This window comes from Chrysemys picta, chromosome 1 (assembly GCF_011386835.1).
Source record: "Chrysemys picta bellii isolate R12L10 chromosome 1, ASM1138683v2, whole genome shotgun sequence".
Classification (NCBI taxonomy): Eukaryota; Metazoa; Chordata; order Testudines; family Emydidae; genus Chrysemys; species Chrysemys picta.
The window spans coordinates 84,062,590-84,080,029 of record NC_088791.1 but is presented as its reverse complement, the minus strand read 5'-3'; the positions used below and the strand labels follow the sequence as shown (position 1 = coordinate 84,080,029).

Genomic DNA, 17,440 nt, shown 5'->3' with positions numbered 1-17,440 from the left:
GGAAATGTGTTATTCCATCCTAGGGATGCCAATTTTGGTTGGACATTTTCCTGGAGGTTTCATCGTATGACATAATGTTTAATTAAAGATTAATCTTTAATTCCTGGAGATTCCATGACAATCTGGAGGGTTGGCAACCCTAGTATTCCTACTTTTCCAGACCTGCATTGGCTATCAATATGCTACAGGATCAAACATGGGGTCTCAGTTTTGTTATAAAAAGTAGGATTGCCAACTTTCTAATTGCACAAAAGTGAACACCCTAGCCCCTCCCCTTCCCCGAGGCCCTGCCCCTTGCTCACTACATTCCCCCCCTCCCTTGGTGGCTCACTCTCCCCACCCTCATTCACTTTCACTGGGTTTGGGCAGGGGGGTTGTGGTGTGGGAGGGGATGAGGGATCTAACTGGGGGTGCAGGCTGTGGGGTGGGGCCATAAATGAGGGGTTTAGGGTGTGGGAGGGGGCTCTGGGCTGGGACAGGGAGTTGGCATGCAGGAGGTGATGAGGGCTCTGGCTAGGAGTGTGGGCTCTGGGGCGGGGCTGGGGATAAGGAGTTTGGGATGCAGGAGGGGACTCCAGGCTGGGGGGTGGGGCCGAGGGATTCGGAATGTGGGAGGGGCTGTGGGTTGAGACAGGGATTTGGGGTTTGGGAGGGGGTGCAGGCTCTGGGGTGGGGCCGAGGAGGAGGGGTTTGGGATGCAGGAGGGGGCTCTGGGTTTGTGGGGAGCTCAGGGTTGGGGCGCGGGCTTACCTCATGTGGCTCCTGGTCAGCAGCGGGGCTAAGGCAGGCTCCCTGCCTGTCCTGGCACTGTGCTGCGCCCCAGAAGCGGCCAGCTGGTCTCGCTCCTAGGTATGGGGGCCACGAGGCTCTGCGCACTGCTTTCGCCCACAGGCACGGCTCCCACTCCCCCAGCTCCCATTGGCTGCAGTTCCCGGCCTATGGGAGTGCAGAGCCGGTGCTTGGGGCTGGGGCAGCATGCAGAGCCCTGTGCCTCCCCCGCCTAGGAGCTGGACCTGCTGGCCGCTTCCGGGGTGCAGCGCGGAGCCGGGACTGGTAGGGACTAGCCTGCCTTAGCACCGCCAACCGGACCTTTAACGGCCCAGTCAGTTGTGCTGACCGGAGCTGCCAGAATCCCTTTCCGACCAGGCATTCTGGTAAAAAATCAGACACCTGGCAACCCTAATAAAAAGCCCTTTCTGATTTAGGATCATGGTGGCTTGCCCGTTAAAGGCTGGAGCTAGCCAACCCTGATTACAGAATAAGTCACAGTTGGGAGAGATCAGAATGATTGCCATATGAAGTGCAGCAGGAGGCTGTAATAAAGGAAGGAAGTACAGGAAATTGTGACTCTGAAGCTAAGGGAGTTGTAACAGAGAAGAGCTCTGGGTCCTAGAGACCCTCGCTGAGAGAAAGGTTTGGGCCTGGAATCCAGAACCGGAAGGCTAACTTTCAGCTCAGTAAGTACTAGACCAAGCTCCTACTAAAGATACTGATTAGTAGAAGGGTTGGAGGCCTAGAAGTCAGAGGGCTGAGCTCCACACAGGTAAAGCCAGAAAGACTATGAGTTGGGGCCTACGTCTGGGAAGAAGGGCTAGGGATTGCCGTACCTAAAGAGAGAGAGTGAATGAACTCAGGTTGGGGACCTGGAAAGACAGTTTTTAAGAACTAAGTAAATGGGACCCCAGGAGGGGAATGTTTTAAATTACAGTACCTGTAAAGTGTGAGTTAAGGGGCCCTGAATAAGGGAGAAATTGGTAGTATGGCACCACAGACAGGCCACATGGGGCTGCTCAGGATGTGGCTGGCCTCTGTACAGCCATAAACACTTAAGCAATTGCCTTTTGCTTTATGTCATTGCCTAGCGGTTATGGTCATCTGAAACAAATCTGTGTTTGGTCCCTAGCTTCAGCTCAAAGCAGGGCTTTCCTGGCTGGGGTCCTCCAGTATGGACTTCCTTCCAAAGGGAGTCCTCTCAGTGGCTTCTTTTTGGACATGCTGCAAGCCTCATTTATTTTGGTTGGCCTGCATTTGAGCATTAGACTGAACTCTGCAACTCTTACAAAAGCGAGCATGCCCAGGACCTGCTTGTGTGAGTAAGCTCTCCCCCGTATGCAGATTGCACAGTCTAGTTCTTTCTCCTTGGTTTTGTGCAGATGTTACTTTTTTTTCTCTGTCCTTTGTGTCAGAAAGGTGGTGGTTTCTTTCTTGGCCTTATTAGAGAATATAGGAATGACTCTGATCCCCATGAATTAGCCTTACGCTAGGGGAATCTGCAAGTAGCAGGTCACATCAACTTCGACAACATTTCGGATGTCTGGATCTGCAATGTTGGTATAAGTCAGGGGTCGGCAACGTTCGGCACGCGGCTCGCCAGGGTAAGCACCCTGGCGGGCCGGGCCAGTTTTATTTACCTGCTGACGCGGCAGGTTCGGCCGATCGCGGCCCCCACTGGCCGCGGTTCGCCATCCCGGGCCAATGGGGGCACATCGCTCGCTCGCGCCGCTTCTCGCCGCCCCCATTGGCCCGGGATGGCGAACCGCGGCCAGTGGGGGCCGCGATCGGCCGAACCTGCCGCGTCAGCAGGTAAATTAAATTGGCCCGGCCTGCCAGGGTGCTTACCCTGGCGAACCGCATGCCGAACGTTGCCGACCCCTGGTATAAGTCATTGTAGAGCCACAAAGTTTGGATTCAAATCTGGATTGAGATTCAGGTGTGAATGTAGTGCAGAAGTATTCAATTCCAGATGTTCAGTGTGAACCTATCTTTGATTCGTAAGTGCTGCTTTGACAGCTGAAATGTGGAATGATTGGAGGTGTTCAAATTTGAAATGGGGCCCCAAGTATTAAAACACTTGTGCAGGTGTTGGGAAATTGTCCCATTACAGAGTGACAGAGAAGACACAAACATGGATTTGAACTAAATATTTGATTTTTCTCCAGTCATTCAAAAGGAAAAGCTCTAACTCCCCTGAAAGGGAAGAAAGAAAGAAAGAAAAAAGGATAGCCTAAGGGGAGGGAGGAAAGAAAGACATTAAAGAACATAAGAGTCAGTATTTCCCATTATGAAAGGGGCTTTTTGGAGACATAAAACCCAGAACTACATTATTACAAGATTTCTTGTGATTTATGACAAATCTCATAGCTGACAGAAAATGCTTGACATAATTCAGTTAATATTACAGAAGGTCTTGGGTACAAGCTAGCACAAGCTTTTAACTCGTAAATTAAAATTCTTACACCAAGAACCTATGACAATGTAAAGAAACCCCACGTCCCAGCAACAATATCAGTGTTGTTTCTATGGAAACACTAAGTTGTTTCTTTACTGGCTTTATTTTCCTTCTTTAAAGAAATCTTGAATTTATTATACTTACATAAATCCCAAAGCATATTTCATACACACAGAGCCACTCGCACTAGCTGATTTTACAAGGTACTGCTTTATGCAGTCCAGTTGTGAATTTGCAATAAATGTTGCTTTTACAAGGTACAGTACCCCTCAGTATGAGAGGTCAGAATCAAACCCACATTTTTCTTTGGAAGATATATATACAGGGTGTAAGCATTAGTCACTGAAATAATCAATCCAATGGAAATATGAAGACTTTTATGCTTTGAGATAAAGAGTAATGGGAGTTGAGTGTGCACAGAAAGGGGCATTTTATTATAAATATAATCTAACAAATCCCACATAAAGTACTGTACCACAATTATTCCCCCCCCCCCCCCCAACTTCTGTTCTGCAGCTGTAATCCTGGCTCTGCCCATTGACTTACTGTGTACTCCTGGGTAGTTCAATGAACTTCTCTCTATTTCCCCCGTTTTTACAATACATACAGCACTTACCTGCTTCCTTCCCTGTTGTGAGGATTAATGCTATGCAGTGATATGAAGATGCAAACAGCTACATAAGTGCTAAATGTTTTGCTTGAAAAATTGAGAACAAAATGAAAACATTATTTTGGTCAAAACGTTCTGTAATTGGTTCAGAATGGGAAAATGTAGTTTCAAGTCAACCCAAAATGAAGAAAATTCACTTCAATTAAAGATCTCAAAGATGCTGCCAACACTATGGGGTTGAATGCCTTATGGCAGAAGACTCCAGAACCTCAGAGCTAGGATACCAGAACCGCTGGTGCAGGTGTGATCAAATGCCATGGAAAGCGTTGATAAGTTCATTTACCTAGGCTGCAAGCAGAGTTCAAATGATAGCAGCAAACAGGACGTTCTTTGACAAACTGGTCTCACTGCCTCCTGCTTGAAGTCTCTGTCTTGCTTATGGACACACAAATGTCTTCACACTGAGACAAACTTCAGGATCTAACAAACCTGCATATTACCTGTATCGCTATTCAGGTCAGAAACCTGGGCCCTCTTACTGTCAGACTCTGAGCAGCTAAGCACATTCCCTATGTGCTGTCAGCGCCAAATCCTTAGCATAAACTGGTTTGACTTTGTAAAAGTCATAATCCTTGCAGACATCTGGCCTTCCTTCAGTTGATCATTGTACTGAAAACTGGCACTGCATGCTCTTCAGCCATGTCACCGGGATGGACAAAAACACCCCAGCACACCATGCTCTCAAACTCTCCATCGACATGTGAACGGGCACACTCCCTGACCCAATCTGGCATTGCCCCGGGGAGGACCCCCTCCCCCTCCCCCACACACAGAATTTTGTAGATTCACAGGACTGAGCCACATCTGAGAACTTCACTACACAATTGTCTGGTGTGACATCATCCACCATGGCCTCTCTGGCTGGCGCAACACTTCTTAAGTATCCTGTTTGTGTTTTGATGTTGCAGAACCTCAGTGTGTGCTCAGGGTAAGATTAAGGCAACTGAGGCACAACCTCATCTGGATCCCCTTTGGCCCTGCCCTGGTGTCCTGACTAGATTTTCTCCAGCAGGGCCCTAACCCCCAGAGATGGTAGCAGTAGGGGCTCCTCAAGCAAGAGCTATCTTGTTGGGTTGATGGGAGCCTACCAAAGCTGTTTGAGCAGGTGAGCCTCTGCACTACCTGGACCTCTGGTCCATCTCTTCAGGCAGCCTGGGATACGTCCTGGAGGAGGGAGAACTCAGCCCTTATTCACCCCTCTGAATATGGGGGCCCCTTCTGACAATATCCTGCAGAGACATGAGGGGCTAGTTACAGTGAGGGCACTATACACATAGAGCCCTCTGTTAGGGTAGTTTTGGCACAGGGTTTCAGAGTTAACAACCCAGTAAGATGAGGTAGGCAGTTGACACTTCTCAGAGCTATTGTTTCAGGCTCTCTGCAGACTCTGGCAGATGCTTTTGTTCATTATTTCAAGATTAGTGCTGCAACTATGAGAGTTAGAAACAATTTTTAATTAAAACTAAGATTTAAAAAAAAATTATCACAGGACTCCAGGAGTTAGTACCCTAGGAATGGGTCCATAGTGGCAGTGTTTTAATCTAGTCCTGGGTGCTCTCAGCATTGTGCAGCATTGGTCCTCTTGTTAACTTTCTAACTTACCTTAAACTACTGTGACTCTGCATCCATCTGCGTATCCATTGAAAAATGATGCCCCACGAGTGCAGCTTGAGTGTTCTAGTCTATTTTATAACAAAGGCCTTGGCTACACTTACCGGCAAGTTCGACGGCTGGAAATCGAACTTCTGGGTTCGACTTATCGCGTCTAGTCTGGACGCGATAAGTCGAACCCGGAAGTGCTCGCCGTCGACTGCGGTACTCCAGCTCGCCGAGAGGAGTACCGCGGAGTCGACGGGGGAGCCTGCCTGCCGAGTGTGGACCAAGGTAAGTTTGAACTAATTCGAAATAAGGTACTTCGAACTTCAGCTACGTTATTCACGTAGCTGAAGTTGCGTACCTTAGTTCGAATTAGGGGGGGTAGTGTAGACCAAGCCTAAGTCAATCTCCTTTTAGCAATCCATTGCTTCACCCTATCTGATTTCTGCGGTTTTTGCTTAAAACATATCACTAGATTTCTAAATTCATCCTTACACAACACTGACTAGCTTCTAATCAGCTCACTTCTCTCCAGGTGTTTTGTGATCTCATCCCTTAGGCAAAATCCAAAGTACATTCATATCACCAAGATTACAAATTTATAAACCTAATAAATTCCTGGCTCATTCCTAATTTCTTCCTAAACCCCTGGGTTAAACTTCTTTCTCTTCAGTTTTCTGGTGCCTTCCTTCTTGGAACTATTAAAAAACATAAGAATTGTCATGCCGAATCAGAATGCCAGTCCATCTAGGCCAGTATCTTGTCTCTGACTCTAGCCAGTACTGGAGAAAGGTGTAACAAATCCCCAAGTGGACAATTATGGAATAATCAGGAGAGCTGATTGGAATTTTGAAACAACTTTTTTTGTATGACAGTTTGTCAAACTCAAAATATTTAGCAGAAGCTGAATGTCTAAACTGAACATGCAGAATTTAGGTGACTACTTCTGAAAATCTGTCCCACTGTCAAATCACATGTACTGTGTTTAAAACCATTTGGGCAAAAAATGGAGACAGCTGCTGTGAACGTGACCTAAACCGCTGAAGGATGACAATCCTTCCATGGAGCCCTCCTTAGGACACATCTACACTTAAAATGCTGCATCAGCGCAGCTACCGCACTTTAATGAAGACACTCTAAGCCAGTGGGTCCCAAACTGGGGTTCATGAACCCCTGGGAGTTCGCGAAATGTTACAGGGGGTTCTCGGGAAAAAATTCCCTAATGGCGGACAGAGCTGTCCCTAGGGTGTGTCTCTAGGGCAGTATGGGGCCAGCAGCCCGGAGCCCCTGGACTTCCAAGAGCTAAGCAGATCAAAGCAAGCATATCTATCACACTGATGCGATTTAAACTTCAAGACTCCTTATAAGAAACGGAAAGGGAGGTGAATATTTTTTGCTGTTTTTAAAATTAAATAGGCTGCTAATATTGTTTTTAAAATTATTATGAAGAACAAGTTTAAGCTTTGTTGTAACATGCACTGTTTGCCTGGACTGCTCAAGACCTGAATGCTTGTGTAGGAGGAACTCTCTGAGTTGGCTTCTTAAATACCTTCATGCTGTTTCACATCTGATGCTCCTTGATGAAACATAGGAGCCTTGTCTTATAACAGGCTTATTCAAAGTGATATAAGCTACGAAAGTAAGATCTTGGAAGAGTGTTGCCATTTTCATAATGTAATAAAAATACTGTAATGATAATAATTAATAATAAATAGTGTGTAATAAGCATGTCATAAAAACAAATTTTATATTTCCAAGATCACTGCTTTTATAATTTATACTCAAATAAAGGAGAAAAACCCTGGAAATATTCATTTTTAAGAGGGGGTTCACCAGACTTGACGTGTTAGTGAAAGGGGTTCACAGACTGTTAAAGTTTGGGAACCACTGCTCTAAGCCAAGCCGACAGGAGAGCTCTTTCGCCTTACTTAATCCACCTCCCTAACAGGCGGTAGGTATGTCAGCGGGAGAAACTCTCCTGCTGACATAATGCTGTCTACATGGGGCAGGTTAGGTTGGTGTAACTATATTGTTCAGAGGTGTGGATTTTTCATCCTCCTGAATGACATAGTTATACTAATACAGGTCTGTAGTGTAGACCAGACCTTAGTTTCAAAGCCTAAAAGCTTTTCCACCTCTTCACTGAGGAGCTATTCTATCTCAACTGGCAGATTATCAGGATTGATAAACATTGTTGATACAGAGAACAGTTTGTAAAATATGTTCCCCACTTTCAGATTAGGTGTCCCTGACTTCATCTGCCCCACCCCAGGTATGGTCTTTAGAGTAGTGGCTTCTGTGTAACATGATACGCCAACAATTGGCCTCCTCTAGTCCTGTGTTGCTAGCACATACACTTTGGACTTGATTTGTCTCACCCACTCTGAGGTAAAGCAGGAATGACTTCATTAAAATCTGTGGAGCAACAACCATGTAAAACTGTTGAAAGGAGAATCCAACCCAGTGTCCTTAAAATAATTCTGCCCTTCAGGTGTGTAAATTCTTTTATGCCTATAATTCACTTGTATTACAAATGGCTTTACAACACCAGAAACAATTAGAGCTTTCTGGGCAGCTCTCAACAATTCATGCCAATAAATGCATGGGTCTATTTGTATTTAACTCAAGGTCTCATACTGTGCCCTTCACTACAGTATGTGAGGGCCTTCTCAAAGTGCATTAATTGATAAGACTAGCATCTGTCTTATATACACCTCTACCCCGATATAATGCTGTCCTCGGGAGCCAAAAAATTGTACCGAGTTATAGGTGAAACCGTGTTATATCAAACTTGATTTGATCCGCCGGAGCGCTGCTTTACCACATTATATCTGAATTCGTGTTATACAGGGTCGCGTTATATCGGGGTAGAGGTGTAGTTCATTCTTTCTCCCAGGAAGGAAAATTGTGTGTGGAATTCTCTTGCGAACAGGAGCGGCTAATAGGGGAGTTTTGTGAGGGAGTTCTCCAGGTGAAGGAGGAATGATTACGTGACCCTTGGGGTAAGTTTGTTGTCTGTAGCATGTGTGTTCGTGGTGTGTTTGCTGCTTGATTGAAATATACCATGTGGTCATGTTTTCTAAACCTTTAATCATTTTTTTTTTTGTTGCTCTTCTCTGGACTTTCTCCAATTTGTCCACATCTTTCCTGAAATATGGCGCTCAGAACTGGACACAATACTCCAGCTGAGACCTAATCAGCGCTGAATAGAGCGGAAGAATTACTTCTTGTGTCTTGCTTACAACACTCCTGCTAATACATCCCAGAATGATGTTCACTTTTTTTTTTTTTTTTTTGCAACAGCGTTACACTGTTCACTCATATTTAGCTTGTGATCCAGTATGACTCCCAGATCCCTTTCCCCAGTACTCCTAGGGAGTCATTTCCCATTTTGTATGTGTGCAACTGATTGCTCCTTCCTAAGTGGAGTACTTTGCATTTGTCCTTATTGAATTTGATCCTATTTACTTCATACCATTTCTCCAGTTTGTCCAAATCATTCTGAATTTTAATCCTATCCTCCAAAGTACTTGCAACCCCTCCCAGCTTGGTATCATCCGCAAATTTTAGAAGTGTACTCTCTCTGCCATTATCTAAATCATTGATGAAGATATTGAACAGAACCGGACCCAGAACTTGTTACAATGTATCAATGTGGGGGAAGAAATTAAGGATGTTATGGACCCCTGCTAAGAAGTCACAGGTACGGCTGTCCCTGAATTAGGATCTATCACCTAATTGATCTCAGTGCAAATAAAGATAAGGGACAAGAAAAGGTAAACTAAAAAGGTGCTTTATTTAACATTAGGTAAGTATATGGGCAAAATATCTCAGTGACTTGCATGGGCATGAAGCCCAGATCCCTCTCCCTCTACAAATGACAGACAAAGGTATTTATACTTTACAGATCAAAGTTCGTCTGATCGTCTGCCTCGGCCTGGAGATGTTGGATCTGAACCTACCACTGTGCTTGGGGATGACAGGTGGCGCAGGAGGATCTCAGACCTTTGATGATTGCTGAACCAGGATCAGGATCACTTCTCAGGTAAGCAGCTGTGGTGGTTTCTCTCAGATCTTCTGGTGGTACCTGATCCGACTATGCGGGTGTGGGCTGCCGCTAGGGAGGACAGTACCCTAGAGCTTGTGTGTGGGGCTTTTATATCCTCTAGTTTCTAGGCAGATTAGTGACCACCTGACCAGTCCTTTTCCCGCCTTTCCACAGAAGAGCACTAAACTCAAACATAGGGCGCCAAAGTTCCAAAGAGAAGGGTAGTCAACATGGCTGCCAAACAGCTACTAGCCACCATTCAAGATGGTGATTTTTAACAAATTTTTAACATTACCATTTCCCAGGTAAATAATACAAGATATCACATAGACATAAATCAGAGCATGCATATTAAAACATAAATACATGAATAATGCTGTATAAACTGATCCCTGCGGGACCCCACTTGTTATGCCCTTCCAGCATGACTGTGAACCACTGATAACTACTCTGGGAATGGATTTCCAACCAGTTATGCACCCACCTTAGTAGCTCTATCTAGGTTGCATTTCCCTCGTTTGTTTATGAGAAGGTCATGCGAGACAGTATCAAAAGCTTTAGTAAAGTCAAAATATACCACCTATACTTCTTTCCCCCTATCCACAAGACTTGTTACCCTGTCAAAGAAAGCTATCAGGTTGGTTTGACACTATCTGTTTTTGACAAATCCATGCTGATTGTTACTTATCACCATATCTTCTAGATGTTTGATTGCTTAATTATTTGCTGCATTATCTCTCTGAGTACAGAAGTTAAGCTGACTGGTCTGTAATTCCCCAGGTTGTCCTTATTTCCCTTTTTATAGATTGGCACTATATTTGCCCTTTTCCAGTCTTCTGGAATCTCTCCTGTCTTCTATGACTCTTCAAAGATAATCATTGATGGCTCAGATATCTCCTCAGTCTGCTTCTTGAGTATTCTAGGATGCATTTCATCAGGCCCTGGTGATTTGAAGACCTCTAACTTGTCTAAGTATTTTTTAACTTGTTCTTTCCCTATTTTAGCTTTTGATTCTACCTCATTTTCTCTGTATTAACTATGTTAGATGTCCAATCACTACCAACCTTCTTGATGAAAACCGAAACAAAGAAATCATGAAGCACCTCTGCCATTTCCACATTTTCTGTTATTATTTTCCCCCTCCCCCCCGCCATTGAGTAACGGGCCTACCCTGTCCTTGGTCTTCCTCTTGCTTCTAATGTATTTGTAGAATGTTTCTTGTTACCCTTTATGTCTCTAGCTAGTTTGATCTCTTTTTTTTGTGCCTTGGCCTTTCTAATTTTGTCCCTGCATACTTGTGGTGTTTGTTTATATTCATCCCTTGTAATTTGACCTAGTTTCCACTTTTTGTAGGACTCTTTTCTGATTTTTAGATCATTGAAGATCTCCTGGTTAAGTCAGGGTGGTCTCTTGCCATACTTCCTATCTTTCCTACGCAGTGGGATAGTTTGCTCTTGTGCCCTTAATAATGTCTCTTTGAAAAACTGCCATAATATAATTACATTTAATATCCCTGTGGCAGGGAAAACACTACAGCAGCCCAATCCTGTAGCATTTAATTTCAGAAAGGGGTACTACACAAAAATGTGGAAGTTAGTTAAATAGAAATTAAAAGGTATAGTGCTAAAAGTGAAATCCTTGCAAGCTGCATGGAAATGTTTAAGACACCATAATAAAGTCTCAACTTAAATGTATACCCCAAATTAAAAAACAGAGAACCAGAAAAGTGCCACCGTGGCTAAACAACAAAGTAAAAAAAGCAGTGAGAGACAAAGTCATCCTTTAAAAAATAGAAGTTAAATCCTAGGGAAGAAAATAGAAAGGGGCATAAACTCTGGCAAATGAAATATAAAAATATCATTAGGAAGGCCAAAAAAGAATTTGAAGAGCGGCTAGCCAAAGACTCATAAAGTGAGTTCATCAGAAGCAGGAAGCCTGCTAAACAACCTGTGGGGCCAATGGATGATCAAGATGCTCAAGGACGATGAGGCCATTGCAGAGAAACTAAATGAATTCTTTGCATCAGTCTTCACGGCTGATGATGTGAGGGAGATTCCCAAACCTGAACCATTCTTTTTAGGTGACAAATCTGAGGAACTGTCCCAGATTGAGGTGTCCTTAGAGGAGGTTTTAGAACAAATTGATAAACTAAGCAGTAATAAGTCACCAGATCAGATGGCATTCACCCAAGAGTTCTGAAGGAACTCAAATGTGAAATTGCAGAACTACTAACTACTGTAGTTTGTAACCTATCATTTAAATCTGCTTCTGTAACAAATGACTGAAGGATAGCTAATGTGGCACAAATTTTTAAAAAGGGCCCCAGAGATGATCCCAGCAATTGCAGGCCGGTAAGCCTGACTTCAGTACCGGACAAATTGGTTGAAACTATAGTAAAGAATAAAATTGTCAGACACATAGATAAAAATAATTTGTTGGGCAAAAGTCAACATGGTTTTTGATGAGGCATGATTTCCCTTTACAATCTACTAGAATTCTTTGAGGGGGTCAACAAGAATGTGGACAAGGGGGATCCAGTGGATATAGTGTACTTCAGAAAGCCTTTGACAAGTTCCCTCACCAATGGAATAAGAGGGAAGGTCCTTTCAGTGATTGGTAACTGGTTAAAAGATAGGAAATAAAGGGTAGGAATAAATGGTCAGTTTTCAGAATGGAGAGAGATAAATAGTGATGTCCCCCCAAGGGTCTGTATGGGGACCAGTGCTATTCAACATATTCATAAATGATCTGGAAAAAGCGGTAAACAGTGACGTGGCAAAATTTGCAGATGATGATACAAAACTACTCAAGATACACCTCTACCCCGTTATAACGCGACCCTATATAACACGAATTCGGATATAATGCGGTAAAGCAGTGCTCTGGGGGGGAGGGGCTGTGCACTCTGGTGGATCAAAGCAAGTTCGATATAACACGGTTTCACCTATAATGCGGTACGATTTTTTTGGCTCCCAAGGACAGCATTATATCGAGGTAGAGGTGTAGTTAAGTCCCAAGCTACAAAAGGATCTCACAAAACTGGGTGACAGGATAACAAAATGGCAGCTGAAATTCAATGTTGATAAAGGCAAAGTAATGCCCATTGTAAAACACAATCCCAGCTATACATATAAAATGATGGGGTCTAAATTAACTGTTACCACTCAAAGAAAGAGATCGTGGAATCATTGTGGATAATGCTTTGAAAACATCCACTCAAAGTGCAGCGGCAGTCAAAAAAGCAAACAGAATGTTGGGGAATCATTAAGAAAGGGATGGATAATAAGACAGAAAATATCGTATTGCCGCTACATAAATCCACAGTATGCCTACATCTTGAATACTGCATGCAGATATGGTCGCCCCATCTCAAAAAAGATATATTAGAATTGGAAAAGGTTCCAAAAAGGGCAACAAAAATGATTAGGGGTATGGAACAGCTTTTGTAGGAGGAGAGATTAAGAAGACTGGGACTTTTCAGCTTGGAAAAGAGACGACTAAGGCGGGGATATGACAGGGGTCTATAAAATCATGACTGATTTGGAGAAAGTGAATAAGGAAGTGTTATTTACTCCTTCTCATAACACAAGAACTAGGGGTCACCCAAATAAATTAATAGGCAGCAGGTTTAAAACAAAAGGAAGTGTTTTTTCACGCAACGCAGTCAACCTGTGGAACTCTTTGCCAGAGGATGCTGTGAAGGCCAAGACAATAACAGGGTTCAAAAAAGAACTGGATAAATTCATGGAGGATAGGTCCATCAATGGCTATTAGCCAGGATGGGCAGGGATGGTGTCCCTAGCCTCTGTTTGCCAGAAGCTGGAAATGAGTGACAGGAGATAGATCATGTGATGATTACCTGTTCTGTTCACTCCCTCTGGGGCATGTGGCATTGGCCACTGTTGGACAACAGGATACTGGGCTAGCTGGACCTTTGGTCTGACCCAGTATGGCCATTCTTGTGTTCTTATTATTTACACATGCTGTCAATTTTTGTTATATTTTATGATAGAGCTTTTAAGTACACTAATTGGCTCAGCAGTTTGCGCTAAACTGGGTATGAAGTCTTAGGCTTCAGTAATACTTATGCATGTGCTTATCTTTAGCCCACAGTGATAGGTCCATTGGCTTCAATGGGACTCCTCACAGTTCCTAAAGTTAAGCATGAGCGTAACTCTTTATGGGATAGGGGCCTAAACTACCCTCTTGTCCTTGGAAGTGGTCCTTGCAGAAGTGACTTGAGGGTGAGACACTGTATGGGATACTTGTGCTACCACTATCACAGCTGTCCCAGTTGTGAGGATAGAGGATTTCAGGGCTGTCACAGGGCACTTTTCACTAGATATAAATTCCTTTAAAAAAAAGGGGGGGGCGGGGGGGAATAGTGTTCTCTTTTCTTGTGAACCTAAAATGATTTGACTTTTGGACTCGTGCCTTATACCACAAAATGAAATATGTAATAATTGCCCAGAAAAGTATAGTCTGTCATACTTTAAAATGTCTCCCTTATTACTTAATTGTCTTGTACTCTTTGGCAATAATTTCTCCCACACAATCTCCTAACATAATTTGGCAAAAGAAATGTGGAGGGGGGAACCCTGGGAAGGAAAAGAGAGAAATAGGTATATCTCCATATATTATATTCTCTCATAGAACTGGAAGGAACCCCAAAATGTCATTGAGTCCAGCCCCCTGCCTTCACTAGCAGGACCAAGTACTGATTTTTTCTCCAGATCCCTAAGTGGCCCCCTCAAGGATTGAACTCACAACTATGGGTTTAGGAGACCAATGCTCAAACCACTGAGCTATCCCTCCTCCCCAAAGGCAGGGAAAAAATTGTTGCCAGCCTGGGGCTACAGAGGAAGAGAGAGAGCAGTTGGGGAGCTAGACAATGAGGAAAAATAAACAGAACATGGTGGGAGGGAAATATATGGGGGATCTGGGGAGAGACATAGAAGACAAAGAAAAGACTGGGACCCAGGAAAGTTTTGTTCAGAGTTATGGACATTCCCGAGGTGTTTGTAACTCTGAGGTTCTACTGTAACTTCAGAGGATTTTGATAAAGACTTTGCAGTTTAGTGTACGCGTGGGGGGCTTTTTCATGATTCACATAAAGCAGTAGTACCCGCAGAAAGATTTTCCAGCTCAGTAGTATATCATGGACATGTTCATCATGCTGGGTATACCACATGACTGGAGGGAAGCACTGTAGGTGTTCCAAGCCCGAGGCCCTTCAGACTGTCTTGCTCTTGGGTGGTTTCCCATAAAAGCTCCCAGATTCCCAAGAAATAACTGGGGATTCCTTAATTAAGGCTGCCTGAGATCAAAGATGCAATTATTTAGTTACAGATGGCAGCCCAGTACAGGGGAATGACATCCCAGAGTAACCCCTCCACACAGTCCTCTTGCCTGCGTACTGCAGCCCTTTGTCCTCCTGGTGAGATACTCCTGGCCTCCTGTCAGCAACACAGTGTGTCTCTATCCAGCTCTCAAGCCTTCCACTTCCAGCTCTCAGACTGCAGGCTATGAATGAAGTAAGATCCTCTGGATCCCTGCACGCTCCCAAGCTGTCTGCTATCCAGCCTTCCCTGCATAGCCAGCTCCCAAGCTCCTGTTTCTGGCCTGCTACTCTGGCTCTAAGGCTGCTCCCAGCTCTCCCCTGAGCCAGGTCTCCTCTGTCCTCAAATACAGTAACACCTCACTTAACATTGTAGTTATGTCCCTGAAAAATGCAACTTTAACATCATTTCACTTAAACAAATCCAATTTTCCCATAAGATTTAATATAAATGCAGGGGGTTAGGTTCCAAGGAAATTTTTGGGGGCCAGACAAAAGGCATTATGTACTGTACTGTGGTGGGGAGGTGCCCCTGGCTTACCCCTGGGGCTCGGGGCTGGGATGCAGGGTCTGGGAGGGAGTTAAGGTGCAGGAGGGCACTCGGGGTGGGGATGCGGGAGGAGGCTCAGGGCTGGGGCAGGCAGGAGGTACAGAGCACTTACCTGGGGCAGCTCCTATTTGGTGCAGGGGGTGTGCAAGTGGCTCTGTGCAGCGCGGCACTGCCCCCATGGCTGCAATTCTGGGAGCTGCGATTCTGAGAGCCGTGATTCTGGGAGCTGCCCTCTCCCCCCGGTAGGCAGGGCCACCCAGAACGCAGGGGCTTTAGGGGCTGCAGGGCCCTGGGCTAAGGGGGCCCCGGGGCCTTGGCCTTCAGCTCTAAAGTCCCTTTCAGAATGTGGCCCTGTGAGCACGGGCTGGAGGACTCAGGAGGAGCAAGGGCAGCCACGCAGCCAGCAGCCGGAGAGAAGCGGCACTTTCCCCTTCAAAGCGCCACTTCTCTCCAGCCAGCTTTGAAGGGGAAAGTGCTGCTTCTCTCTGGCCGCTGGCTGTACAGCTGCCCCTGCTCCTCCTGAGTCCTCCAGCCCGTGCTCGCAGGGCCACATTCCGAAAGGGGCTTTACAGCTGTTGGCCAGGGCCCCGGGGCCCCCTTAGCCCAGGGCCCTGCAGCCCCTAAAGCTCCTGCATTCCGGGTGGCCCTGCCTGCTGGGGAGGGGGGGGCAGCTTCCCCGCTCCCTCCCTCCCTCCCAGAAAGTCCTAAGCTGGGAAGTGCTGGGAGGGGGAGGAGGCGGAGAAGAGGAACTTGTGCAATGCTCCCTTGTAAAGTCAGCCAAACTATGTTATAAGGGAGCATTGCACAACTTTAAACGAGTATGTTCCTTAATGGAGCAGCGACATAACTTCGAAACAACGTTAAGGGGGGGGACGTTAAGTGAGGAGTTACTGTAGTACTTTCTTGTGCTTGTTAGTGAGCCCTCTTCTGGCTGGAAGTTGAACTGGATGGTAACCAGCAACAGAGGGTCCTGTGGCACCTTTGAGACTAACAGAAGTACTGGGAGCATAAGCTTTCGTGGGTAAGAACCTCACTTCTTCAGATGCAAGTAATGGAAATCTCCAGAGGCAGGTATAAATCAGTGTGGAGATAACGAGGATGATGTCCATCCGTTTGCATTTGGAAAGGAAGATGATATCTGTCTATATTTGTGCAAGTTTCCCGTGCTCAGTAATGACTTACTGTAAGTACTAGGGACCAGACAATTAAATTAAAATGTTTCACTGTCATAGGTTGTTTTGGCACCTAAATTTCATACTCTTTTTGATATTTAGAGGTCAATAATGCAGAAAAGCAAGGGAGCCAGCAGGAGCAAAGGTTACCTGAGATCCAAAGAAAATGTAAAAAGCAACAGAGGGTCCTGTGGCACCTTTAAGACTAACAGAAGTATTGGGAGACTAACACGGCTACCCCTCTGATACTTGACACCAAAGAAAATGGTGACTGCAATAATCTAGTGAGTAAATTGTGGATTCTATTGCAAGTCATGTTTACTCCCCACCAACATCTTTCTCTTCTCCCCCCGATCCATGTGCAGATTAGCTGGTTCCCCTTCATTCCAGCTTGTCCAAAATGTGTGGTAAAGAGGAAAAAATACCTAGAGCTATAGTTTGTGGATAAAAATCAGCTGCACATGAAAAATAATTGATGTGATTTTCAAACGACTATGGTTTGGGAAATGAAATGCCTAATCAATTCTTACACTCAGAATGAACAGGGAGCCTACATTCTTATATGCCTTGGAAGAGAGCATTGTTTAAATGGTTAGCTGTGGACGCACAGGGCCTGATTCACCCACAGTCAGTGCTGGGTTCTGCTGGCTTAGAACATGATGGAAGTAGAAACAGTTTGTTGGGAGGCAGGGGGAATATAGGCGGCAGTGAGAAAAGGTGGCCCCAAACTCCCTTCTTAATGGGGTACGGGTACAAGGCCACCAAAGACCAAACAATTGGCGGTGCTGGCCAGGGAGGCATTGTGGATATGGCACATCCCTTCTGGTTGGGATCCCA

The 17,440-nt window shown here is 45.1% G+C and overlaps 1 protein-coding gene across 1 annotated transcript in view; it reads left to right on the top strand.

Annotated features, from left to right (window-relative positions):
- Positions 1-9,520: 9,520 nt before the first annotated feature.
- The window catches only part of NTN4 (netrin 4), a 148,303-nt gene continuing 140,383 nt past the window's right edge, over positions 9,521-17,440 (top strand). Inside the window, exon 1 of the mRNA XM_065560618.1 lies at positions 9,521-9,540. The gene's annotated coding sequence lies outside the window, so the exon portion shown is untranslated. The remainder of the gene's footprint in view (positions 9,541-17,440) is intronic.